This window comes from Ambystoma mexicanum, chromosome 6p, assembly GCF_040938575.1.
Source record: "Ambystoma mexicanum isolate Mex_15411 chromosome 6p, UKY_AmexF1_1, whole genome shotgun sequence".
Lineage (NCBI taxonomy): Eukaryota > Metazoa > Chordata > Amphibia > Caudata > Ambystomatidae > Ambystoma > Ambystoma mexicanum.
The window spans coordinates 1,388,171,161-1,388,197,984 of record NC_090935.1 but is presented as its reverse complement, the minus strand read 5'-3'; positions in this window follow the sequence as shown (position 1 = coordinate 1,388,197,984).

The following is a 26,824-nucleotide window of genomic DNA, read 5'->3' as shown; positions in this document are numbered from 1 at the left end:
CTTATACCTAGCACTTGCAAATTGCTGGCTGCACTAAAGCTGTTTGTTGCCTTTATTATTTATTTATTGTTATTTATCTGTTTCTCCTCTGCTTTGCACTTTCCACTTCTCCCCCTTCCATGCACTTTTCCCCTCCCCCTCTCCCATGCACTTGCCCGTTCTCAATGTCACTAGGCCTAGTAAGATCGCTGTTTTTTTCTCCCCTGCTCCCCTCCCTTGCCTTGTCACGCTCTAAATCACTTGTGTACGAGCGCGATAGAAATACAATATCATATCATATCGTGTGGGTAAATATGTTTTCAATTAATTTCATTCCTGTATGCAATCATTCCTATGACCTAAAATACCTCTATATTTTGTTTCTTAAATGATTCACCCCTTTTCAACTCTGCAGGCAGTGCTGCAGCAAAGTGGCATCTGCAACTCATTATGACCATTTTATGCACATAGACAACCATTCCCTTAATACTTGGGAACCATTCTTCTCAGTCTCTGGGCATTACTCCACCTACATTTTAATATAACATTCCTCAATGTCCAGTCATTCACCTACAAAAGGGATGTGTACTGACGGAATATGTTCTCCACGTATACATTCACCACTGCCGTGTCAGTTAACTCCCATGACTGATGACCATCTGGCAATTGAGGTTGTGCATGCCAGCATGACTTTGGTCCCTATACGCCCTCCCAAAAAAGGGCTCACACATCAGGCTACCAACTACAACAAGCTGTGGCGGTGGTGGTGGAGGTGGGAACGTGTTGCTACTGGTGAATGGTGCAACTAGTTTATCATGCAGGGAACACATTGGTGATTGGTAGTCTGAGTGTTATGTTATGTTTTTTTCATAACAACATTTTATTAGAAAAAGAACAGTTTTTTTATGTTACATTATGTTATTGTGATTTATACCATGCGCCGCTGCCATTTTTCATCCGTTCTAGTTGCTCTAGCAGATCTGACATGGAAAGGGGGTGGAGTGGTAGGTTAGTAGAGTTGAGATTGAATAGTGCTAGAGAGCTTTATTGTGCTGTTAGTAGCTTCAGTTCAGAAGAAACAGTCACCGTGTGCTTGTATGGTGTTGGTGGATTGGCTTTTGTGTGATGTTTTGTGGATGGTTGTATGCAGGTGTTTCATGTGCATGTTTGGTGTTTTGGAGAGTTGGTGGAGTGCCTGTAGTTTGGGTGTTTTGTGTTGAAGTCTGTTTCAAGTTACTTCTGTGTAGAGTAGTGGGTGTGCAGAATGTTACAGAGTTTGTAGTAGGGTTAGTCAGGCGTTTATCTATTTTTTTAATGATATGTTAGGCTTTTGGCTTAGTCTTTTTCCTTTTGGGTTCTGGGGTGGAGGAGTTCATTGGGTCGCAACGTCTCATAGGGTTCCCTTGCGTTGCAGTTGCAGGATTTATCAATCGTATGTTTTCTTCAGCTTGGGGCACTAAGGAGCCATGTTCTTACCAGTTTCCAAAATTGTAGGTGGTCTTCTGTGATTCCTATTTCCTTTGGGAGCGAGTTCCAAAGTTTCACTGCTATGCCGGAGAATGCTGGTCCCCTGATCCCCCAAGTTTTTGTTTGGAGTATTATTTTGGTTTGAGGCAAATGTTGTTCCTGGATCTTAGTGTTCACATTGGTTTATATATGGAGATTTTTTCCTGTATGAATTTCTGCTATTTGGCCATGGATGGCTCTGTGTCTTATGCAGAGAGTTTTGAAAGAGATTTGTTTATTGGCTGATAACCAATGTAGTGCTCGTAGGGCTGGTGTGTTGTGATCTCTTCTGGTGAATCTAAGGAGTTGCTGCTGTGTTCTGTATTTGGTGTAGCTTCCTCATGAGATATTCTGGCATTTCAACGTAGATGCTGTTGCCGTAGTCCATTCTTGACATGACAAGAAAGATGATGGCGAGTGCTCTGTGTGTCAAGAAGAAGAATGGAAGAATATTCTGAATCGTGTGTAGGTGGAAGAAGCATTTCTTAATTACTGTGTTCACTTGGTTCCAGTGTTATTTAGTTGGCCATTAGAGTACTGAGGTTTGTGTGTGTTACTGAGGGATGCTTGTATTGGCATGTACTAAACCAGATAGGGGCTGTTGTGACCTGTACTGCTGTGTTGTACTTTCTATTGCCCCACAGACTTCGCCTATCCTTTAATGACATTTGGAGATTCACCCTTCTGGGGAACCTTTCGACATCCGATTCTGTACATGTAGTTGAGGTCGTTCTACACATTAAGGAATCATCTGTTGATGGTTCTTGATTGACAGATCCGGGCTTGATCAATGGTGAGCATAGTGACAACTATGATGTTGGTTCTATTCTTCTTCTTTGGGTGCAGGATTTTCCTTTATTTATTTTTATGGATACCACTGCATCACTCATTCGTTTGTTTCACTTTAATTTTCAATTTCTTTTAATTTATCTTTAACATATGGGCAGTCCCATTTTTGGGCTCCTCTTTTCTATACATATGTATTTTTTTTGTATGTTTATTTCATCAGAGTTATATTTATCTATTTTTCTACTTCTGGTTTTCTCTTTGGCTGCTTGTATCTTGCTCGAATCTGTTAACCAGAAAAATTCATGACCAATTTGTGGCCTTCTTTTCTCTCATTTTTTACAGATCTAATTCAATTGTGATTTGTTTTGGTGTGGCCGGATCGCTATTTCCTGGACTTTTTTGTCAGGCTTCTGGGCCCACCCCCAAAGGGTCTGAGATCATGGTAATTAGATTTTCTCCCCTACCAGCCACTATACACGTCCCAACCCAGTGTTGGGGACCGGGTCCTTCATCGGGATCCTCAGATCACTTGTTTTTATGGTCATTATGTATGAATGATTGTGCGGCCTATATGAGAGGCTGCTTTGATGTTAGCATTACTATTTTCTCGTTTCTTTTTCTTTATTTCACTGTTTGGAGAACATACATTTTTAGTGTCTCTTTTTAATCTATAACATTTGTGTAGGTAATTTCAAGACACAGATGAATCTTCATGAATGTTTATACGGGAATGCTACGTCCTGACGAAGATGGACATCATCTGTAATCCAGCTAGATGTGTTTTCCATCGAAACTACCTGGTTTAAGGCACCATGCTCACGATACTGTTTTACGTATTTGTGGTTTATTTCGCATGTCACCTTAGTAGTTGACATATAGCATCCCATGTTAGACTTTTTAGAGTATGGGTTTATGAATATCATTTTTGTGAAGACCTTTCAGTTTCTTGTTTATTGCAATGTTCAAACTGCTAGATTCGGAACTAACAACTTTTTTTGCTGCCACTATCAGGATTTAATCCATCTTCGAATTCATTTCGAAACCATCCTGACTATATTCGGTTGACTAGGATTTTTTCCACCCGAGGGATTCCCTTCTCTCGAGTGGATTTTATCCTTCGACATTGACTTGGACTTATTTTGGACAATGGTGATTATTACCCAGCTTGTAATTGGGCAGCAAGTTCCCAGCAGCTCTATTGTGATATTAGCATTTTTCTTCACATTTTGCACTTTATTCATGTTGTATAACTGTATGTCCTATATTTATACTTACTCTTATATGAGCTCTGATCTATTTAATAATCATTTTAATGTTTCTAATTAAATAAAGAAAAATAAATACATTTTTCAAAAAAACGTGTCTATGTATTACGTGTAGTGATCTGAGGGGTTGATTGAGGGACCGCCCCGAATACTGGTGGGATTGTGTTGTTTATAGTGGACTTGTTTATATCCGCTGGCTTGATTTCTGTGCCTTTTTCCTGTTTAAAGCAGCATGTCTCCCTTGAAGATCCTGAGAGACCAAAACCTCTGTCTATCGCAAACCATATTCTGCTATCTTATAAACGGTGTGCCCCTAGCGAGGGTGGCCTACTGCAACAACAGACCTAGACTTGTCAGTTCACCGTCATGGATGCTGAGGGTGGGAGCTGGCTTCAGGTTGACACAGTAACATATGAAAGGTCCTTGTGCTTCCTGTCTCCTTACTTATCCTCTGAATGCAGGCCCTTTGGGGGCCTTTTGAAGTACCCTCTACTGGGAGGTTAATTGCTGTCACCAGTTGCAGGGCCTGGCTGAAGAGCAGAGTGTTCCATGGAGCAATTGCCAGTTAATCAGGCTGACCATGGCAGAGGGACGTTTGTCCTCCCTCTTCCTTGGTATGACATCTTGCCCTCCTCTGATCTTACATGCCAACTAAATATGACAGGGGCAGACTGTACCTGTAGGTGGTGTCCAGCCCGGAGTACACAGGATTATGCTTTTTTTGTGGTGTAAGTATAGGAAAATGTGTGTGGATTAGCACCACACATGTTCATGAGGTTGGTCTACCATCATCCATTTATTTTACATTTCAAAAATGCCAAAGCCGAGCCCACACCCACCATGCGGATGATCAAATTCCTCACAATCCCCTTCACTGGTGTATTACATGTGTTGCATATGACAGTGCCTTCCTGACGCTCGTTGTCTTTCTTTCATGCAACCTAAAATGCTTACAGGCCCACGATAAGGTGGATATTAGGTCGGCCCAGAATGTCCCATCCAACCAGATACTCGACAAGAGATGCATGTGCCTATTGTTACCCCTTTGCAGGAGCAGGCACAGGTGTATATACCCCAGACTCCCCCACCCCCAAGGTTTCTGCTACAGAATCACCTCTGTTTCCTCCACTTGGTGCTCTTTGATCTCCTTCTGCACCACCACCTGCGCCATTAATTTGTTTGACTGCATGGATTCCAACACCTCTGCTGAACACTTCCTCATCTATCCTTTAACTCCAGAGTTGGTTAAGGCAATCTCCAGGAAGGACCATAGTAGATCAGCAACTGCAATTCCCCACTCCTTCATTAAGTCCAGTATTGCCTGCCTGTCATCCTTAGTAATACCAGCACATCTGATATAAGGACTCCCTACAATGACTCTATCTCCACCAACCCCTCCCCCCCACTGATTTCTCCTCCTGTAGCAAAGCCTCCATTATTTTTAGCTGTGCCACCTCCTCCTGTATCTCCTCACCTCACTTGAGTCCTGCCTCTGCTGCTCTGAGTTATCCATCAATTACTCTTCAACCCAAGGTAAGACCGGTTCTGGCTGTGAGGGTCTGGCACTTCCAGAGTTCACAACCAAACGTGGCCCACCATTCTCCTCCAAGAGCTCCACCTGCTGATAACCATTCTCGCACCATTAGAAGTCAACATCCTCTTATGCATGCTTCCAAATCCATACCCCATGTCATCATTACAATTCACTTCTGCTTAGGATAGACTAACACAAAAGATAATTGACTGACTAGGGCATAGACATTGGTTCCCACAGGGTTCTCAGGCACACAAAGGAAGGTGGCTAAAATAGGAAGTGTATTCCGCATTACAAATGGAAAGTGGTTCTAGGTTTCACAAACAGACAGACTACCAAAAGCAACAGTGTTTTTATTGTTTTTCATTCTTTACAGTTAAATGCAAAGGAATAAGTCACACAATGCCCGGGAGGACAAACATGCAGCCAAACAATAAGGAAAAGGGCTGTGTGTTTTCCTTTTTTAAAGCGTTATGAGGTGTCATAAAGGGGAAAAGGTACAGGGGAAAGAACAGGGACCATATTATGAGTGAAAAACGAAATGGTAAAAACGAAAGGCAACAGAAAGGAGACTGATAAATACACATACACGGCTGGTTTTCAGAGAATAGTTTTGGCAGTACAGACTTTTAACTTATTTTAGACGATTTTTGTGTGCAGTATACATATCTCTGTAGGTAGAGGAAATGGGAGAATATGGGGGGAAAAAGGGTTAGGGGAATACCCGTAGCCAGTTTGGGTCATCCTTCAAGTCTAATGGGGTAACTTGCAGGATGTGTAAAGATTTATAGACTAGGATAAGGATTTAAAGATCGACTGCTCTCGGACAGCTATCCTTTACGAAGGTGGTGCACAGAGTTGAGTGAGCCTCATGGACGTCTGAATAGGGAGTGGGTCAAAAAAGATAACTAACCTGCCAAGTTGGACATAGGAATGCAGAGGAAACCACACAAGGAGGCTAGGCATGTAATCCAACCTGCTGAGGGCATGGGAGGAGATGAGAGATTTGGCTGAGTGAATGATGGGGAAGAAGAGAAAAATGAGCACGGTGTGCTAGTCTAGATGTTGAGTAGGTAACGCCTGGCAACCATAGTGGTAGACAAAGTGTAACTTTGTAGTCTCTGATCTCGTTTGAAGGGAACCCTCGTGGTGTGGGCTATTAAGAAAGGCTGAGAGTGTCAGGGTTAAGGAAAGAGGAGTGGTGAGGAGGGTGAATGAACTTGAGGCAGATTGGTATATTACCTCATATTTGTCAGACGTTAACATCAAAGCCTAATTGTGGTGAATGGAAGCCAAGACGTTGGTGATGTGCGATGCAATATTCTGGGTAAAGGAAAGGAATGAAAAATATTTGTGGGTCATAGGCATCTAGCTGTCAAAAACCATGAGCTTTTCCAGGGATGAGAAGTAAAAAGTGAATAGGAAAGCAATGGCGGCCCTGCACCATGGGCGGGTGGGGAATTGCCCCTCCACATGAGTGGCAAGCCACCACCTCACCTGAGTGACAGGAACCACAGTCCCCCATTCCCTGTATGTTCACAGTGAACTGTGCTGCCTGCTTCTTTGCAGGGGTGCGTCGTCTTTGTTTGTTGCAGAGCCGTTGTCTTCACAATAAACGTAGTGGTGAATAATGAAAGCTTGTGGGACATTGGAAGACTGGCCCCGCCAGCTATCATTATTACAACAGCTGCAGAGACACGCTGCGTGAGGGCAGAGGAGGTCTCTCCTGTCAGTAGGTGTGCACACATTGCAAATCTATTTGATCACTGTGCCACCCGTAATTCCGCAGACGAAAATTGCAACTGCAATTACAGTGCAGCGCAGTGATCAGAAAGATCACTTCTGCCTGCCCCAGCCCGCAATCCCGAAAACTGCACCACCCCACTTACCTTTACTGTGATACACTCCTGGGTGTGTAGCTGGCATCCTTGGATCCCTACTGCGTCAGCTCCTCCCACTTGCGTGGGGCGGTTCTGACACCACAGGGTACTTTATTTTTAATCATATCCCCCGCTTACCATAAGGGTAAGCGGGGGACACCCCCGCAATGCATGACCCCTGTTGCTGCATCCAAGGAGAGTGGGGAACACCCCTGCAACTCCTGCTATGCTTGGGCGCAGTAATGGGGGTTGGGATTTTTGCACCGCGCTTAGATGCAGTTTTGGTAATGTCGCCACAATCGTGACACCATTATGGTACAATTCCCACATTGCAGAGACCCAGATGGCGCAACAACCACCACTGAACTGCAAGTAACAAGGACTGACACACATCTGCATTACACATCACAACTACCCCTTGCCCGCACACTGGTCACCCGTGCACAGACACCACAGCAAGCATGGAACCAAATATTTAGAGCTTGTAAAGCAAAGAACACCACTGGACGTGTGCCTCTAACTAACTGCCACTGCAACTGACCATTAGCTGCAAAGCCCCCATGGAGACAATATCCAACTTTATGGCGTCATGACTCCACCACAAATAGAAGGGCACCCTCAGCTTGCAGTGCTACAGAATACTCAAGCAACATCCAACTTGCTCTACATGTGCAAAAGTGATCCAGCATGTCAGTGATGCTCATGACTGGACGGTCCAAGCAAGGCACAACCCCCCCCCCCCACTAACCATATGCATGCACATCAATCAATGCCGTAAACAGCCATACTATCAGTCCCATGAAGTATGCCCCCCTGGAGGCCTAGCAGCCTCTGACCCCATAGTACATGCAACACGACATGACAACACATGAAGATACTGGCGCACACTTTCATGACTCTCATCAGGCACGCAAGACATCTTGGAACCCTCTTAAGGTGCCAGTACCTCTTGCCTAACACCACCTGCTAGCACTACAAGGGCCACAGGCTATCCCTTGGCCCAGAGTGGTAGTGTCACCTCAAAATAAAAGAACAAAGAGGACAGTGCCGTCCACCTCCATGGCCACTGGCACACCGACCATGATTCAACTGCCTACTCAGGCCATTATGGAGGCTACAGCTCCACCCGCAACATGCACACTCCCCACCACTGCTGGGAACTCCGGAGTACTACAAACTGGCCTGAGTGCTGACTCCATGCAGGCATGTGTCCAGTCCATTGCACCTGCTGCCACCGTGCAATCAGAGCCTTCCTCATCCAACTCCATTCCTACATGTTCACCTGTGAGACACTTCCCAATGGAATCCACCCACCTGCGCAGCCTCTCACCCCTATAGTCCTCACCCTCCCCATTGTCATATTGCCGTGCCCTCAAATTCGAGCAGTATGAGAACACAGATGACCATGGAGAGCAGGCAGGTCGGTCATTGCACAATGAGGGTGTGGTCCCACAAACATCTCCTGAGCCCCACATTGCAAGCCATGTGGGAGCGGCTGGACAGAATTGAGTAACGGCAGGCTGAAATGCATGCCATAGCACAGGAGCTATTGTGCCATTCACAGGACATGCACAACATGTTCCAGGAGGCCTCCAGACAGGTGTTCACATCCATTGACCGGCCGCCATGCCAGAATACACTGCACACAAATGCAAGTAACACCTGCATGAGGATCAAGGTGTGGGGTGGGTAATGGATTTGGGGATCAGGGTGCAGGGTGGGTGATGGAGTTGGGGTCAGGATTTGTTGATTGGAAAATAAATCACTGTTGAGTCTGTGCAATGTGTACAGTGTTTATTCTATGGTGGTGATACATGTGCATGCATTTATTCAGCATTGCCATCATAGATGCATATGTGCTTAGTCAGAAAAAGTTGTCCATGAGTTCCTGGCGGACCATTCGTCCTTCCCTCACCTCCCAACGTATGCCTGTAGGTGTGCTGTATTCACCTGCAATGTCTTACTCATCAGAGCCAGGGGGGCAATGGTCCTCATCTGGAGCCTTTTGTATGTTCCTTTGCATGCACATGTTGTGTGTAAGCGATATTCAATCAACACTACAGCCAAGTCAATGCCTAGTCTGAGATGCTGAGGAAAACCCTTATTAATGTATTTTTATGTCTAGTTCAGTACTCTGGATGAGCACCCTTGTATAACACCCCCCTCTTAGAATCCCCCTGACCCCACTGAGCCAAGAAGTAGATTTGTTTTGTGCAAATTAAAAGGTTTATTTGAGAATTTAAACAATATATATATATATATATATATATATATATATATATATATATATATATATATATATATATATATATATATATATATATATCACACTTTATAATAAATTAATATCTGATAGTACACTTAGACATATGATGTTGATCAACAATGGGTAATCTGGCACTAGCACACTTCTTTACAATCAATGAGGAGTTAGTATAGGATGGATAAAGTAGCAAAAATACTTTTATGATTTCAAGGGAAAAGCAATGAGGAATAAAATGCAGTACAGAAATACATGATATGATTTTAGCAAAAGATAAGATAATCACTTTTTCTCTGGCAATTCACCCCCCACCCCTAGCAATGTAAGAAATGGAAGGAGATGAAAGAGGAGCACACAGTTCTCAGGAATGCAATCAAATACAATACGAAATTCAGTTCCCCCCAGCAAGCTTAAAGGAAACAGGTAGGAGTTTGAAACACAGGCCCAAAATGCTTTTTAAATGTGATGGCAATGGATGGGAAAATGTGCCAATGATTTTAATTCCCTCTAGAGATTCAGGTTGAGTGGGAGATGCGTGTTGGTATTAGTTCAGGCTCACTTTAGCAATGCTCTAGGAGTTATTACCAAGTTGCAAACGGATTTTAACAAAGGAAAGAATGGAGCTGCTATTTTGACAAGTGGAGAAATTGAGCCAAAATCGCAAATCGCGGTAAATTTGCGAGTGCGTGAATCGTGATTGCGGCAAAAGTATAAGTAGCAAGTCGATTCTAGGCTTGTTGGAAATCTTAGATTCTAAGCTTTCAGAGGAAAGTTAAATCTCGTTCCTAGCCCAAACGGTTCCAGAGATACGGACGATTAAATAAAGGTAGTTTTTCGGATTTAAAGTAAAACTCAAAATGACAGGTGACAGCTTGCAGCTTTACAAATGACAGATGACACGATTTCTAGGAGGCTGTTCTACTTAGGTTAAAATAGTTTGGATTAGATTATTTTAACTAAGGGATTGGTTCTGCACAGTTATGCTAGGTACTCACAATATAAATTTGAACTAGGCCTCGTCACGGATCTGGTCAACACGGCCGGCTGCGGTTCTGTCTGCTCAGCGGGTCAATCAGGCACCGGTTCTGCTCACAGCGATCTGGGTCAGCTCTGCTCTGCTGGTCTAGCCTCTCTGGATTCTGGATGTAACACTGCTTTCTGGGTACTGCTACAGGTTCTGGAGATTGATGGATTTGAAGTCTGGATCTCTGGATGTGAAGTCGTCGGTCAGCATGCTCCGCAGCAAATGGAATTGAATGTCTCTAACTGTCCCAGAAGTCTCTTTTTATGTGTTTTGGAAAGTGGGTGTGTGCGTTGGTCATAACTAAACCTGCCCCTCTCACTTATCATTGGCCAATTCCTCCTCTCTCCCTTGATTGGGGGAACTGAGTTGTGAGTCAGAGTGATGAGGTAGATTTTATGGCCAGAGGGCCCTCCCCTGTCATCTTTCCACGCAAATCTATATTTGATCCAAATACATATTTTCCCAAATACACAGTTGTTTTTACATCACCTACACACATCATATATCCCATGAGGTAGGCACTGTTCCGACTCTGGTGTTTCTAGGAGCTTGGGTAAAGAAATGGCAACTTATTTTCGATTTTAGTGGGTTATACAACATTGGTTTTTCATTAAATATTATACACATATACACGGCCTGTCCATACATGCTCCAGTAAATTCCCATGTCTCTAGCTTAAACACAGAGTCTGTAGTATCAATAAATAGCGGGGTTTTGCCCCAGAACATCACACAAATTGGAGTTTGGTCTTGAATTGTGGGCAAAGTTTTCATTTTAAGGATCCCCAAATTTCACATTTCTGTCATCTGGTTACCAAGAGTTATCAGCGTTTCTGTAAAATATATATTTGCTTTCAATTCAAAGTACTGCAGTGTTTGAGTCTGCCCCCAAAGTTTGGGGATGACAGTGATCACATGTCTCTCCTGGCTGGCAGATCTTTGTTGACAGGAAACAGTCAAAATCACCACATCCTATTCAAGGGAAAAGGTCTTTTGTGTGGGCTCCAGCAAGCTGAGGTCAACAGACCAGGGGGCCACTTTGCATTTGGTTAGCATGACCATGTGATATCCTGGGCTTTCTGAGGTGAGAAGGTTTCCCAGCCTTTTGGCCTGTTAATCAAATCAGATTGTCTCTGGGAACAGCAGGTGGTTAGATTTTTAATTAACCCACAGTCTTTTGAAGTCCCAATTGTCACAGAAGGCTGATTAGCTTCTGAAGTAGCAGTTCTCCTGTCAGAGTTTAGACCGCTAGCGCCGCCTTGAGTCCAAAGCGGGTACTGCATGAATTTTTTTTTTTTTTGATCAGTCTTGAATTAATGCATTTCAAACAAGAGATTTTACATGGAAGTATATTATCCAGGTTCAGCACATGGCACTGGTGTGGTTCTGCAGTAAAATAATTTTGTGCCCATAATTTAGCCATATTTGACCTGAAGAAAATGAATTCCCAATAGTTATGGGTTGCTTTTGGAAATCAGCATTGCCCCTTTTGCAATGGTTTCAGGCTACTGTGTGTAGCCCAATGGTGGTTTTAGGCAGTGCCTTTCTGTGCCCACAACATAGGCAAAAATGGGTGGCAGCCTATTCTTCATGCATTTCCCTGTGCATTTTCTGGGAAGTTCTGGCCATCATGATGTTTTCAATGCCCGTAAGGCACAGTTTTTGTGGTAGGGCTCGGATGCATGGGTAAAAACATCCCACATGTGCAGCATTGCGCATGTGACTAATATTGTACCAATTTTCTCAGGACTATAGATGAATGAGTGCACAACCTGTCTGGTGGATGCACCTGAATCTAGTCTTCAGCAGTGCAAAGGTGCGCTCAATGCATGACCGGGGGCCTATGCTCCTAATCTGATTGCACAAATTGTGTGAAACAACCAAGAAGGCCTTAAGAACCTTGGCTATCAATTGGGACAATTAAAATCACAAGAGGATGTTGAGGCTTACTTGACCCCTGTACCATCAGCACAACATCTGGAATCAGTTATACCAAACAAGTCTGGGAGCTCAGCAGATGCAAGAACAGATCTAGAAGACTGGTCTTGACTTGAAGCCGCAATCGGAAATGATTAAGAAAACCAAAGCTAAGCAGACACGTTTTTGAGGGAGGCCCACTGAAAGTAATGTCCTGGAATATGTGTGGCTTCCACAAATTAGATGGTCACTCTGGAGTGGATTTAAAGACGGCAAGCGTGATCCTGCTACAAGAAACCATGGCTTTAAACACCTTTGAGCTGTATGGTTACCACACTTACTGCAAGCCAGCATTCAGAGGATCAAAGGGATGACCTACAGGTGGATTCTGAATTGGGAATGTACCCACTCTGAGATAAAGGTTAGGTCAAAAGACCTGATGACCATTTACATTTATTTTCTGTGTCTAAAAGCGAATGTGTTGATTGTGAATGTATACTGGAACCAAGCAAATGCTAAACTCTCTGACTTACATTTAGAATTAGATGTCCTGTTCACAGAGTGGTTGGGTAGGGATAAAAATGAGTACTCCATTGTGGCAGGGGAGCTAAACGCAACCTGTGTCCAAATACAACCAATAGGAGGGTTCCACTTTACTAACAGGACTACCTCCCAATGTGTGCAGCAGGGCGTTGTATGGGATCCATATCAGGCAACATGGGACCTGCAGGCTTGTTTGCCAGGTGAACAAGCTCTAAATTAGTTCTTCACAGGGGGTAGTGTGTCTAATAAGTCTTGGATTGATATACCTTTACGTATCTGCGGACCTGGTTGTTTATGTGATCCCCTGGTGAGGGGGGGATGCCCTTGATAATGACCTTGGTAGTGACCACTTCCCCTTAATCCGTACTATGCATGTGCCAAATTCCACATATCATCTGGAACATGGTGCAGTATTTATTACACTGGTGTAGAACCTTTATGACTATATGGGAACATGAGTTGTCAAAGATGGAAATGATGGGAGATAGGATAAACACAAACAAGTACAAACAAAGCTTATTGAAATGTATGAAACTTCTCTCCACTAGGGGCCAAAGGATGGGTACAAAACACACAATAATGCTTATGATATGATGTTCAGGGAGGCAAAGTAGGCTAAGAGGAACGCAATTAAAATCTCTCTTAAAAATACAACTCTCTGGCAGGTCATAGCAATGGAGCGCGTGACATATAACATCCAGGGGGCATGACAAGACTTTCTATCAGGCTGGGGCCCAGGACTAGATTACTTACAAAGTTTAGTTTAGTTTAGTTTATTGTTTTGTATAGTGCGGCCTGGCCCTGGGGCAACTGGGCGCTTGACATGGTTACATGGTAACAGGTAATATATACATGGTTGTAGTGGTACAGTATAAAACATTACATATGCATAATTCTTGTACTACATGTTATTCACAGTTTGTGCAATCCGTTGTGGAATGGGCTATTCAGAAGAAAAAATAACAAGTAGGGTATTTAGAGTATAAATGCAACACAAGAGGTTAATGCAGGTTGTGTTGGCTGTATATGTCAATAAATATATGTACAAGTGTCTCAGTTGAATAATGGATGCAGGTTTAGGCTTCTCTGGCGATCAGCCAGATTTTATCATTTTGTCTGAATCGGTGGAAGGATGGTTTGGTTCTGATAGCAAGTGGTAGGGAGTTCCAGATTTTCGAGGCAAGCACTGGGAAGCTTGAGCCACCTGTTCTTTGGAGCTTATGTCTGGGGACATTTAAGCAATGGGTTTGGGCTGATCTGGTTGGCCAGATGAGATGTTAAGGGTGAAGTTGTCAGCAAGGTATTTGGGTGCTTGGTTGGACAGGCATTTGTGGGTGAGGGACAGTGTTTTGTACTCAATTCTTTGGGGTACAGATAGCCAATGGGTGGAACGTCTCAGATCTGAAATGTGTACAGATTTTGGTATATTCAAGGCTGCTCTGAGAGCATTATTTTGAACAACTTGAAGCTTGTCAATGTTCTTTTGGCTGGTGCCGAGATAGAGTGCATTGCAATAGTCTACCTCAGAGAGTATTAAAGCTCTAGCAAGGGTTTTGCAGTTGGAAGTGGATAGGTAGGGTCTGCAGGTGTTGATAAGCTTGCAGGTGTAGGCGGTAGAGGATGAGATGGCGTTGATTTGTCTAGTCAGGGTGAGGAAGAGTTGAGGTATATTTCAAGATTTTTTACGTAGTTAGATACAGTGATGTTGTTGCCGTCAATGGTGAATGTTTGGTAAAGTTTGTCAAGGTTGTTGAGTCTGAATTGGGAACCTAAGAGAAGAAGCTCGGTCTTGGCGTCATGGAGACATAGTCCATGCTTGGCCATCCATTCTTGGATGATAGAGTAAATATTGTTGAGGACTTTATTGTCGGTGGAATAGTCGCCTGTTACTGGGATGAGTATTTGAGTGTCATCTGCGTAGTTTGTGTAGATGACACCCAAATGATCCAGTATGTCGATTAGGGGTTTTGTAAACACGTTGTATAGTGTGGGCGAGACGCAGGATCCCTGTGGGATGCCGCAAGTAACCAGGGCTGGTTTGGCGATAGCAGTGGGTGCGATGAACCTCATGGATCTTGGTCAAGAAGGATTGAATCCAGGCGTTAGCTTTGTCAAAGAAGTTGGCTACAGAGGCTAGGTGTTTGCATAGGATGTCATGATTTACTAAGTCGAACGCGGCTGATAAGTCAAGAAGGAGTAAGAGGGCCAGTTTGCTATTGTCTTTTAACTTGTCCATTTGAGTCTTGAGGTCAATCAAGGCGGTCTCTCGACCATGTTTAGGGCGAAAGCCAGATTGTCTTAGTCCAAGTATGTTGTTTTTCTCTAGGTGGTTCTGGATCTGCCGGTAGGCTGCTCTTTCCAGAATTATTAAGACCAAAGGCACTGTTGTGATGGGTCTGTAGTTGGTGGGGATGCTAGGGTCCAGTGTGGGTTTCTTGAGCATTGGTAAGATCCAGGAGTCCTTCAGATTGTCCGGTACTATACTTGAGGTGAATGAAGACTTATGAGTGAGGTGATGAAAGGGGCTAGATGTTTGGCTGCATCTTTGAATACTGGGGCTGGGCAGGTGTCGCCTTGGCATTTGGACAGTTTCAGGGTGGATATAATGTCTTCTACCTCTTTGGTAGTGATGTTTGAGAATTTGAATGGTGTACTGTCGTCTGCTTGTTTGGTGGGAGGGGATTGGGTGAAGTTATTAGCAGTTGTAAGGCTAGCTTTCTTAGCTTCGATTTTTGTCTGGAGCATAGCAATTTTGCAGAGGAGGGCTTCTTGTATATTTGTACCCCACGAGGTATCTTTGGTGCAAGTGTCAGGTATGGGTGATGGGGATTTGAGCTCTTAAGATATTAAAGAGCTCTTTTGTGTTAGAGTTGGCCTTACTGATTCTTTCATTATACATCATTTTTTTTGTTTGGATGATGGCTTGCTTGTAGTAATTGGAGGCTGAGGTATATGACATCTTATTGATGACTGAGGGGGAGTGTTTCCATACTGATTCGGCATGTCTCTTTTTTTTCGAAGCATTTTTAGTTCAGGGGTGAACCAAGAGTTGAGGTGAGCGTGTGGTTTGGCTTTGTGTAATTTAAGTGGTGCAACAATGTTAATGGATTTGATTATAGTTGAGTTGTATAGGTCTACTAGATCTGTGGGGTTGGCAATGGTGGGTGTGAAGTCAATGATGGGTTGGAGCAGAGGGATTAATTTCTCAGCTGTGATATTTTTGCTATTTCTTGTAAATGCAGGTGGGGCATTAGTTGTGAGGCATGTTTGTTTTTGTTGATGGTGAAGGTGATTAGGTGGTGATCCATCCAGGCACAGGGTGTGTTGGATAGAATGGTGGTATTGCAGTTGAGATCCGCTAACCAATCATCCCTTTATTATGCATGGGTTGTGAGATGTGATGGGTGAATCCTAGCTCTGAGATAGTGTTTTGGCGATCATGTTTGCTTTGTCATCTTTGGTGTCGTTATAGCCAAGATTTAAATCACATAGAATACGTATCTGTGAGTTGGGTTTGGTATTGTTAGAGAGTAGTAGAGTGATGTCATTGTTGAAGAAGATGATGGGACCAGGTGGTCTGTATAGGAGGTGGATGGTGATATTATTTGTGTTGGTTGAGGATAGTTTGATGGTAATCAGTTTGGTAGATGGGAGTGTTTGGTTGACTATGTGACTCATATTAAGAGAGGTCTTTGCTATAAAGGTGACGCCTCCACCTAAAGCTGTTTATCTGTCCGGTAGAATATGGAATACTCCTTAGGGATGGCTAGCGCAAGGGCTGGTCCTGATGCTGCATGGAGCCAGGTCTCAGTGACAGCTAGGAAGTTAAGGTCATTGGAGGTGATGATGTCAGCTATGTCTAGAGCATGTGCGGTGAATGATCTTCCGTTAATGAGGGCACCTTTGATAGTTTGGATGGTGGGCTGTGACTTGCTGATGAGTGGTAGTTGGGTGGAGTCATTGGGGGGGGTAAGCGTGTTGTTCGGGGATACTGTGATGTGTGTGAGACGGGTAGCAGGATTAGGTTTCCGACATGCATTGTTGGGAGTGTGAATTTGGTGAGTCCTAGAGCCTAGTCTGAGCCCAAACGGTTCCAGAGATACGGACGATTAAATAAAGGTAGTTTTTCGGATTTAAAGTAAAACTCAAAATGACAGGTGACAGCTTGCAGCTTTACAAATGACAGATGACACGATTTCTAGGAGGCTGTTCTACTTAGGTTAAAATAGTTTGGATTAGATTATTTTAACTAAGGGATTGGTTCTGCACAGTTCTGCTAGGTACTCACAATATAAATTTGAACTAGGCCTCGTCACGGATCTGGCAAACACGGCCGGCTGCGGTTCTGTCTGCTCGGCGGGTCAATCAGGCACCGGTTCTGCTCACAGCGATCTGGGTCAGCTCTGCTCTGCTGGTCTAGCCTCTCTGGATTCTGGATGTAACACTGCTTTCTGGGTACTGCTACAGGTTCTGGAGATTGATGGATTTGAAGTCTGGATCTCTGGATGTGAAGTCGTCGGTCAGCATGCTCCGCAGCAAATGGAATTGAATGTCTCTACCTGTCCCAGAAGTCTCTTTTTATGTGTTTTGGAAAGTGGGTGTGTGTGTTGGTCATAACTAAACCTGCCCCTCTCACTTATCATTGGCCAATTCCTCCTCTCTCCCTTGATTGGGGGAACTGAGTTGTGAGTCAGAGTGATGAGGTAGATTTTATGGCCAGAGGGCCCTCCCCTGTCATCTTTCCACACAAATCTATATTTGATCCAAATACATATTTTCCCAAATACACAGTTGTTTTTACATCACCTACACACATCATATATCACATGAGGTAGGCACTGTTCCGACTCTGGTGTTTCTAGGAGCTTGGGTAAAGAAATGGCAACTTATTTTCGATTTTAGTGGGTTATACAACATTGGTTTTTCATTAAATATTATACACATATACACGGCCTGTCCATACATGCTCCAGTAAATTCCCATGTCTCTAGCTTAAACACAGAGTCTGTAGTATCAATAAATAGCGGGGTTTTGCCCCAGAACATCACACAAATTGGAGTTTGGTCTTGAATTGTGGGCAAAAATTTCATTTTAAGGATCCCCAAATTTCACATTTCTGTCATCTGGTTACCAAGAGTTATCAGCGTTTCTGTAAAATATATATTTGCTTTCAATTCAAAGTACTGCAGTGTTTGAGTCTGCCCCCAAAGTTTGGGGATGACAGTGATCACATGTCTCTCCTGGCTGGCAGATCTTTGTTGACAGGAAACAGTCAAAATCACCACATCCTATTCAAGGGAAAAAGTCTTTTGTGTGGGCTCCAGCAAGCTGAGGTCAACAGACCAGGGGGCCACTTTGCATTTGGTTAGCATGACCATGTGATATCCTGGGCTTTCTGAGGTGAGAAGGTTTCCCAGCCTTTTGGCCTGTTAATCAAATCAGATTGTCTCTGGGAACAGCAGGTGGTTAGATTTTTAATTAACCCACAGTCTTTTGAAGTCCCAATTGTCACAGAAGGCTGATTAGCTTCTGAAGTAGCAGTTCTCCTGTCAGAGTTTAGACCGCTAGTGCCGCCTTGAGTCCAAAGCGGGTACTGCATGCATTTTTTTTTTTGATCAGTCTTGAATTAATGCATTTCAAACAAGAGATTTTACATGGAAGTATATTATCCAGGTTCAGCACATGGCACTGGTGTGGTTCTGCAGTAAAATAATTTTGTGCCCATAATTTAGCCATATTTGACCTGAAGAAAATGAATTCCCAATAGTTATGGGTTGCTTTTGGAAATCAGCATTGCCCCTTTTGCAATGGTTTCAGGCTACTGTATGTAGCCCAATGGTGGTTTTAGGCAGTGCCCTTCTGTGCCCACAACATAGGCAAAAATGGGTGGCAGCCTATTCTTCATGCATTTCCCTGTGCATTTTCTGGGAAGTTCTGGCCATCATGATGTTTTCAATGCCCGTAAGGCACAGTTTTTGTGGTAGGGCTCGGATGCATGGGTAAAAACATCCCACAAGTGCAGCATTGCGCATGTGACTAATATTGTACCAATTTTCTCAGGACTATACATGAATGAGTGCACAACCTGTCTGGTGGATGCACCTGAATCTAGTCTTCAGCAGGGCAAAGGTGCGCTCAATGCATGACCGGGGGCCTATGCCCCTAATCTGATTGCACAAATTGTGTGAAACAACCAAGAAGGCCTTAAGAACCTTGGCTATCAATTGGGACAATTAAAATCACAAGAGGATGTTGAGGCTTACTTGACCCCTGTACCATCAGCACAACATCTGGAATCAGTTATACCAAACAAGTCTGGGAGCTCAGCAGATGCAAGAACAGATCTAGAAGACTGGTCTTGACTTGAAGCCGCAATCGGAAATGTTTAAGAAAACCAAAGCTAAGCAGACAAGTTTTTGAGGGAGGCCCCCTGAAAGTAATGTCCTGGAATATGTGTGGCTTCCACAAATTAGATGGTCACTCTGGAGTGGATTTAAAGACGGCAAGCGTGATCCTGCTACAAGAAACCATGGCTTTAAACACCTTTGAGCTCTATGGTTACCACACTTACTGCAAGCCAGCATTCAGAGGATCAAAGGGATGACCTACAGGCGGATTCTGAATTGGGAATGTACCCACTCTGAGATAAAGGTTAGGTCAAAAGACCTGATGACCATTTACATTTATTTTCTGTGTCTAAAAGCGAATGTGTTGATTGTGAATGTATACTGGAACCAAGCAAATGCTAAACTCTCTGACTTACATTTAGAATTAGATGTCCTGTTCACAGAGTGGTTGGGTAGGGATAAAAATGAGTACTCCATTGTGGCAGGGAAGCTAAACGCAACCTGTGTCCAAATACAACCAATAGGAGGGTTCCACTTTACTAACAGGACTACCTTCCAATGCGTGCAGCAGGGCGTTGTATGGGATCCATATCAGGCAACATGGGACCTGCAGGCTTGTTTGCCAGGTGAACAAGCTCTAAATTAGTTCTTCACAGGGGGTAGTGTGTCTAATAAGTCTTGGATTGATATACCTTTGCGTATCTGCGGACTTGGTTGTTTATGTGATCCCCTGGTGAGGGGGGGATGCCCTTGATAATGACCTTGGTAGTGACCACTTCCCCTTAATCCGTACTATGCATGTGCCAAATTCCACATATCATCTGGAACATGGTGCAGTATTTATTACACTGGTGTAGAACCTTTATGACTATATGGGAACATGAGTTGTCAAAGATGGAAATGATGGGAGATAGGATAAACGCCAACAAGTACAAACAAAACTTATTGAAATGTATGAAACTTCTCTCCACTAGGGGCCAAAGGATGGGTACAAAACACACAATAATGCTTATGATATGATGTTCAGGGAGGCAAAGTAGGCTAAGAGGAACGCAATTAAAATCTCTCTTAAAAATACAACTCTCTGGCAGTTCATAGCAATGGAGCGCATGACATATAACATCCAGGGGGCCTGACAAGACTTTCTATCAGACTGGGGCCCAGGACTAGATTACTTACAAAGTTTAGTTTAGTTTAGTTTAGTTTAGTTTAGTTTAGTTTATTGTTTTGTATAGTGCGGCCTGGCCCTGGGGCAACTGGGCGCTTGACATGGTTACATGGTAACAGGTAATATATACATGGTTGTAGTGGTACAGTATAAAACGTTACATATGCATAATTCTTGTACTACATGTTATTCACAGTTTGTGCAATCCGTTGTGGAATGGGATATTCAGAAGAAAAAATAACAAGTAGGGTATTTACAGTATAATTGCAACACAAGAGGTTAATGCAGGTTGTGTTGGCTGTATATGTCAATAAATATATGTACAAGTGTCTCAGTTGAATAATGGATGCAGGCTTAGGCTTCTCTGGCGATCAGCCAGGTTTTAGCATTTTGTCTGAATCGGTGGAAGGACGGTTTGGTTCTGATAGCAAGTGGTAGGGAGTTCCAGATTTTCGAGGCAAGCACTGGGAAGCTTGAGCCACCTGTTCTTTGGAGCTTTTGTCTGGGGACATTTAAGCAATGGGTTTGGGCTGATCTGGTTGGCCAGATGAGATGTTAAGGGTGAAGTTGTCAGCAAGGTATTTGGGTGCTTGGTTGGACAGGCATTTGTGGGTGAGGGACAGTGTTTTGTACTCAATTCTTTGGGGTACAGATAGCCAATGGGTGGAACGTCTCAGATCTGAAATGTGTACAGATTTTGGTATATTCAAGGCTGCTCTGAGAGCATTATTTTGAACAACTTGAAGCTTGTCAATGTTCTTTTGGCTGGTGCCGAGATAGAGTGCATTGCAATAGTCTACCTTAGAGAGTATTAAAGCTCTAGCAAGGGTTTTGCAGTTGGAAGTGGATAGGTTGGGTCTGCAGGTGTTGATAAGCTTGCATGTGTAGGCGCTAGAGGATGAGATGGCGTTGATTTGTCTAGTCAGGGTGAGGGAAGAGTCGAGGTATATTTCAAGATTTTTTACGTAGTTAGATACAGTGATGTTGTTGCCGTCAATGGTGAATGTTTGGTAAAGTTTGTCAAGGTTGTTGAGTCTGAATTGGGAACCTAAGAGAAGAAGCTCGGTCTTGGCATCATGGAGACATAGTCCATGCTTGGCCATCCATTCTTGGATGATAGAGTAAATATTGTTGAGGACTTCATTGTCGGTGGAATAGTCGCCTGTTACTGGGATGAGTATTTGAGTGTCATCTGCATAGTTTGTGTAGATGACACCCAAATGATCCAGTATGTCGAATAGGGGTTTTGTAAACACAGTGTATAGTGTGGGCGAGACGCAGGATCCCTGTGGGATGCCGCAAGTAACCGGGGCTGGTTTGGCGGTAGCGGTGGGTGCGAAGAACCTCATGGATCTTGGTCAAGAAGGATTGAATCCAGGCGTTAGCTTTGTCAAAGAAGTTGGCTACAGAGGCTAGGTGTTTGCATAGGATGTCATGATTTACTAAGTCGAACGCGGCTGATAAGTCAAGAAGGAGTAAGAGGGCCAGTTTGCTATTGTGTTTTAACTTGTCCATTTGAGTCTTGAGGTCAATCAAGGCGGTCTCTCGACCATGTTTAGGGCGAAAGCCAGATTGTCTTAGTCCAAGTATGTTGTTTTTCTCTAGGTGGTTCTGGATCTGCCGGTAGGCTGCTCTGTCCAGAATTATTAAGACCAAAGGCACTGTTGTGATGGGTCTGTAGTTGGTGGGGATGCTAGGGTCCAGTGTGGGTATCTTGAGCATTGGTAAGATCCAGGAGTCCTTCAGATTGTCCGGTACTATACTTGAGGTGAATGAAGACTTATGAGTGAGGTGATGAAAGGGGCTAGATGTTTGGCTGCGTCTTTGAATACTGGGGCTGGGCAGGTGTCACCTTGGCATTTGGACAGTTTCAGGGTGGATATAATGTCTTCTACCTCTTTGGTAGTGATGTTTGAGACTTTGAATGGTGTACTGTCGTCTGCATGTTTTGTGGGAGCGGATTGGGTGAAGTTATTAGCAGTTGTAAGGCTTGCTTTCTTAGCTTCGATTTTTGTCTGGAGCATAGCAATTTTGCAGAGGAGGGCTTCTTGTATATTTGTACCCCACGAGGTATCTTTGGTGCAAGTGTCAGGTATGGGTGATGGGGATTTGAGCTCTCTTAAGATATTAAAGAGCTCTTTTGTGTTAGATTTGGCCTTACTGATTCTTTCATTATACATATTATTTTTTGTTTGGATGATGGCTTGCTTGTAGTAATTGGAGGCTGAGGTATATGACATCTTATTGATGACTGAGGGGGAGTGTTTTCATACTGATTCGGCATGTCTCTTTTTTTTCGAAGCATTTTTAGTTCAGGGGTGAACCAAGAGTTGAGGTGAGCGTGTGGTTTGGCTTTGTGTAATTTAAGTGGTGCAACAATGTTAATGGATTTGATTATAGTTGAGTTGTATAGGTCTACTAGATCTGTGGGGTTGGCAATGGTGGGTGTGAAGTCGATGATGGGTTGGAGCAGAGGGATTAATTTCTCAGCTGTGATATTTTTGCTATTTCTTGTAAATGCAGGTGGGGCATTAGTTGTATGTGGTGAGGCATGTTTGTTTTTGTTGATGGTGAAGGTGATTAGGTGGTAATCCATCCAGGCACAGGGTGTGTTGGATAGAATGGTGGTATTGCAGTTGAGATCCGCTAACCAATCATCCCTTTATTATGCATGGGTTGTGAGATGTGATGGGTGAATCCTAGCTCTGAGATAGTGTTTTGGCGATCATGTTTGCTTTGTTATCTTTGGTGTCGTTATAGCCAAGATTTAAATCACATAGAATAAGTATCTGTGAGTTGGGTTTGGTATTGTTAGAGCGTAGGAGAGTGATGTCGTTGTTGAAGGAGATGATGGGACCAGGCGGTCTGTATAGGAGGTGGATGGTGATATTATTTGTGTTGGTTGAGGATAGTTTGATGGTAATCAGTTTGGTAGATGGGAGTGTTTGGTTGACTATGTGACTCATATTAAGAGAGGTCTTTGCTATAAAGGTGACGCCTCCGCCTAAAGCTGTTTATCTGTCCGGTGAAATATGGAATACTCCTTAGGGATGGCTAGCGCAAGGGCTGGTCCTGATGCTGCATGGAGCCAGGTCTCAGTGACAGCTAGGAAGTTAAGGTCATTGGAGGTGATGATGTCAGCTATGTCTAGAGCATGTGCGGTGAATGATCTTCCGTTAATGAGGGCACCTTTGATAGTTTGGATGGTGGGCTGTGACTTGCTGATGAGTGGTAGTTGGGTGCAGTCATTGGGGGGGTATGCGTGTTGTTCGGGGATACTGTGATGTGTGTGAGACGGGTAGCAGGATTAGGTTTCCGACATGCATTGTTTGGAGTGTGAATTTGGTGAGTCCTAGAGCCTAGTCTGAGGTTTCTATTTGTGGTTGTGCTGGGTATGGTAGTGGACGATCTGAGAATGTGTGGCTTAGGTGGTGCGTGTGGATAGAGTGTTGTGAGTGGATGTTGGGGTGGGTGTTTGTGGACCATGTTGCAGTGAGATTGCAGGCAAGGTGGTAGAAACCAGGTAGGTGCTATGTTATCGGGGAGTGTAAGGTTTGGCATAGTGGTGTTTATGGTAACACGTTGACCTATGTTTGGATGGATGTGTGCAGGTAGGAACCAAGTTGGGGCTATGTTATCGGAGAGTGTAAGGTTTGGCATAGTGGTGTTTGTGATGATGTGGTGTCTTTTACTGAGGTTGTTGCCGGTGGGAGGCATGTTATGGATTATGCAGTGAGTTATGTAGAGGAGGGATGTATTGCAGAGAAAGGTAAGATATCAGAAGGCATGAGGTGTCATTCTCTTGTCTGGCTAATTTATGATGCAGGATGGTGGCTGTAGGGTGACAGAGTAGAGGCAGTAGTAATGTCTCTATCGGGAGCAGTGGTAAGCTATAGGAGAGGTGCAATGCCTATGTAGTGAGTGTGTAACAAGCTAAGTGTGGTGGTGGTGGCTTTGTGATACACTAATAAATTAAAAGCGAATGATACACATTTCACCAGTGGGCGGCATGCATTCAGAATAGGCAACAAATTAAATAAGTGGTCGTGTGTAAGCATTTCTTCGTGGGCAAAATATGTTTCGAAAATAGGCAGCAACTTTGTATAGGAGGTGGGCAATGCACAATTAAGCAGAGGGCGGCATACAGTTCACTGTGGAGGACTGATACGGTGTACATACTGAGAGAGAGGTAGAAGTAAAGGTTGCCATATGACTAATTCAGAACACACTGGATCAGAAAAGGCTGGGCTGATTCCAACAGATATAGAAGAGGTGAAGAGATCAAGACAGCTATGGCCGAAAATGTTTAGCAGAGTGGCCACCATATGCAGGGTCAAAACATTATACCAATAGGATGAGAGTATAGACAGAGAGTATAGGCAATGTCAAACACTTTTGCAGTGATCATAGGCAGTAATGACAGCGTGAGCTAAACAGTGGCAGAATAGACAGGGTAGGCTGATTGATTACTATGTCAATGCCCTTTAGGAGCACGTGGTTTTGCAGGCTTGAGTGGCAGTAAACTATGTGGTTTTCAAGTATGTGATGGAATCAAGCTAGTTCAGAGTAGCCAGGGGCTTAGGCATTTGCATTAATGGCTAGAGAGTTAGGCTGGCTGCGAATATCGAACAGAGATATGCAGGCAGGTGTTCTTATTAGAGTGGACTGAAGCGTTTATAGCATGATTACAAACGTTGTGGTATACATGTGTGAGGACGATTTTCCAAGCTAAGCTGCAGATGCAGTGCTAAGTGCATTGGGCGGCCATCGTGGGTTGGTCCGGGTCTCGTGGTGAGGATTCGGCTTCTGGGGGCACACAGAGCTTATTTCCAGGCTGCAGGTGGATAATGTGAGGAGATAGCAAGGTAGTAGGTGTCTAATGTGAGGAGATAGCCAGGTAGCAGGGAAGGGCAAGTGATAATAGAATAATGTGTGACTCGTCAAGAAAATGCCCTTAAAATAATGCAGTCGTCTGGGAAGAGGTGGCGCTCTCACGCTTACCTCAAAATAATGGATTGGGATCAGAAGCAGTTAGGCACAATCAAGGTAGAGGCTACAGTTAGGTACATTCAGGTGTGGCGATTGCAATTGGGTACATTCAGGTGTCGCATGCTACATTGCTAGGAGTTACCTAACACTCACTGTTCCACATAAGTGGAGAGAATCTCTCATCATTTCAAATCTTCAAGCAGCCAGACAAGATGGATCCTAAAAACTTCAGACGTATAGCCCTCTTGTACTCCTCTGGTAAAATATTTGGAAGCCTTTTACTAAGGGACCTTAAAGCACAAATTACATCACAAAACCTGTTATCACAATATCAGATAGGGTATCGAGCAGGAATGGGGGCCTCCCTAAACACCCTGACCATGTCACATCTGCAAGCAGCTGTAAAAAGGTGAGCAGAGTCTACATGGCATTGATAGATCTGTCAAATGTCTTTGACACCGTAAATAGATTGAGGCTGTGGAAGAAACTCCTAGCAATGAACATGCCAACTAGACTGGTACCGCTCCTGGTACTACTACATATGGACATCACATTAAGGGTTCGATTGAGCAGGGAAGGAGCCATGACGGACCATATAGCTACATATGTTGATTTGTGGCAGGGATGTGTTGTGACCACAACCCTGTTAAATCGCTACTTGGCTGACCTTAAAAAAGTCTTGGAGTGAGGCACCACTAACCCAATTAAACTGGGCTTGGTATCCCTTGATTTGATCCTTTTTGCAGATGATATAGTCTTGTTTGACCTGACACCAATTGGGCTGCAGATGAATCTATCTCTCTTTTATAATTATGCAGTAGAAAACAACCTCAAGGTGAATGGACAAAAGTCCAAAGTTATTATGTTCTCTAATAAGAGGTGGCCTAAAACTGTGATATGTCACGTGGGAGTGAACCCACTTGAGAGGGTACTATCATTGAGATATTTGGGGTATAACATCACCAACACAAGCTCTGAGGAGGGCTGGGAATATATGATCAAGGAAAGATTTGGCGCCTTGTTAGAAAAAATTAAGCGGGTTCACTCTCAGCTTTGTCACTTTTCCTTAAAACCCTTGCTGCTGTATTATTTGTCAAGTGTAGAACCCACCTTGTTGTACGGTTCAGATCTCTCACTAAGTGATCTGGGGGCTTACCTTAACTCTGTCCAAGGGATGCTCTGGAAAAAAATGTTCGGACTAGCAAACTTAGTTCCATACTCAATCATCAGCATGAGTTTGGCTTAATCTCCCTGGCAACTAAAGCCAAGTGGAGGAAATTGGCTGTGTTTGCTAAATTACTAAATATGCCATTGATGTGCCTCTACCAGAGTTGGGGAGAAGATCTGACAAGAGTGTCAGGTGTTACCATCACAGGGTTTAAGGCACAGATGAGTGAAACACCCTTGGTCATTGGCTCCTCCAAAGAAGAACTTATGATTAACATGGCCACAGTAAAGAAGCTCTTCAAATATGATTGGGCAGATACGGCAGATCAGTTGGGGGCTTATAATCTGTCCAGAGAGTACACCAGATTGCTCACAAAAAGGGAGGAGATCCCTATATATATTCTTATCTTCCCATGTCCAAAATTGCGGGCTATGTACCTATGTTTTAGAATCA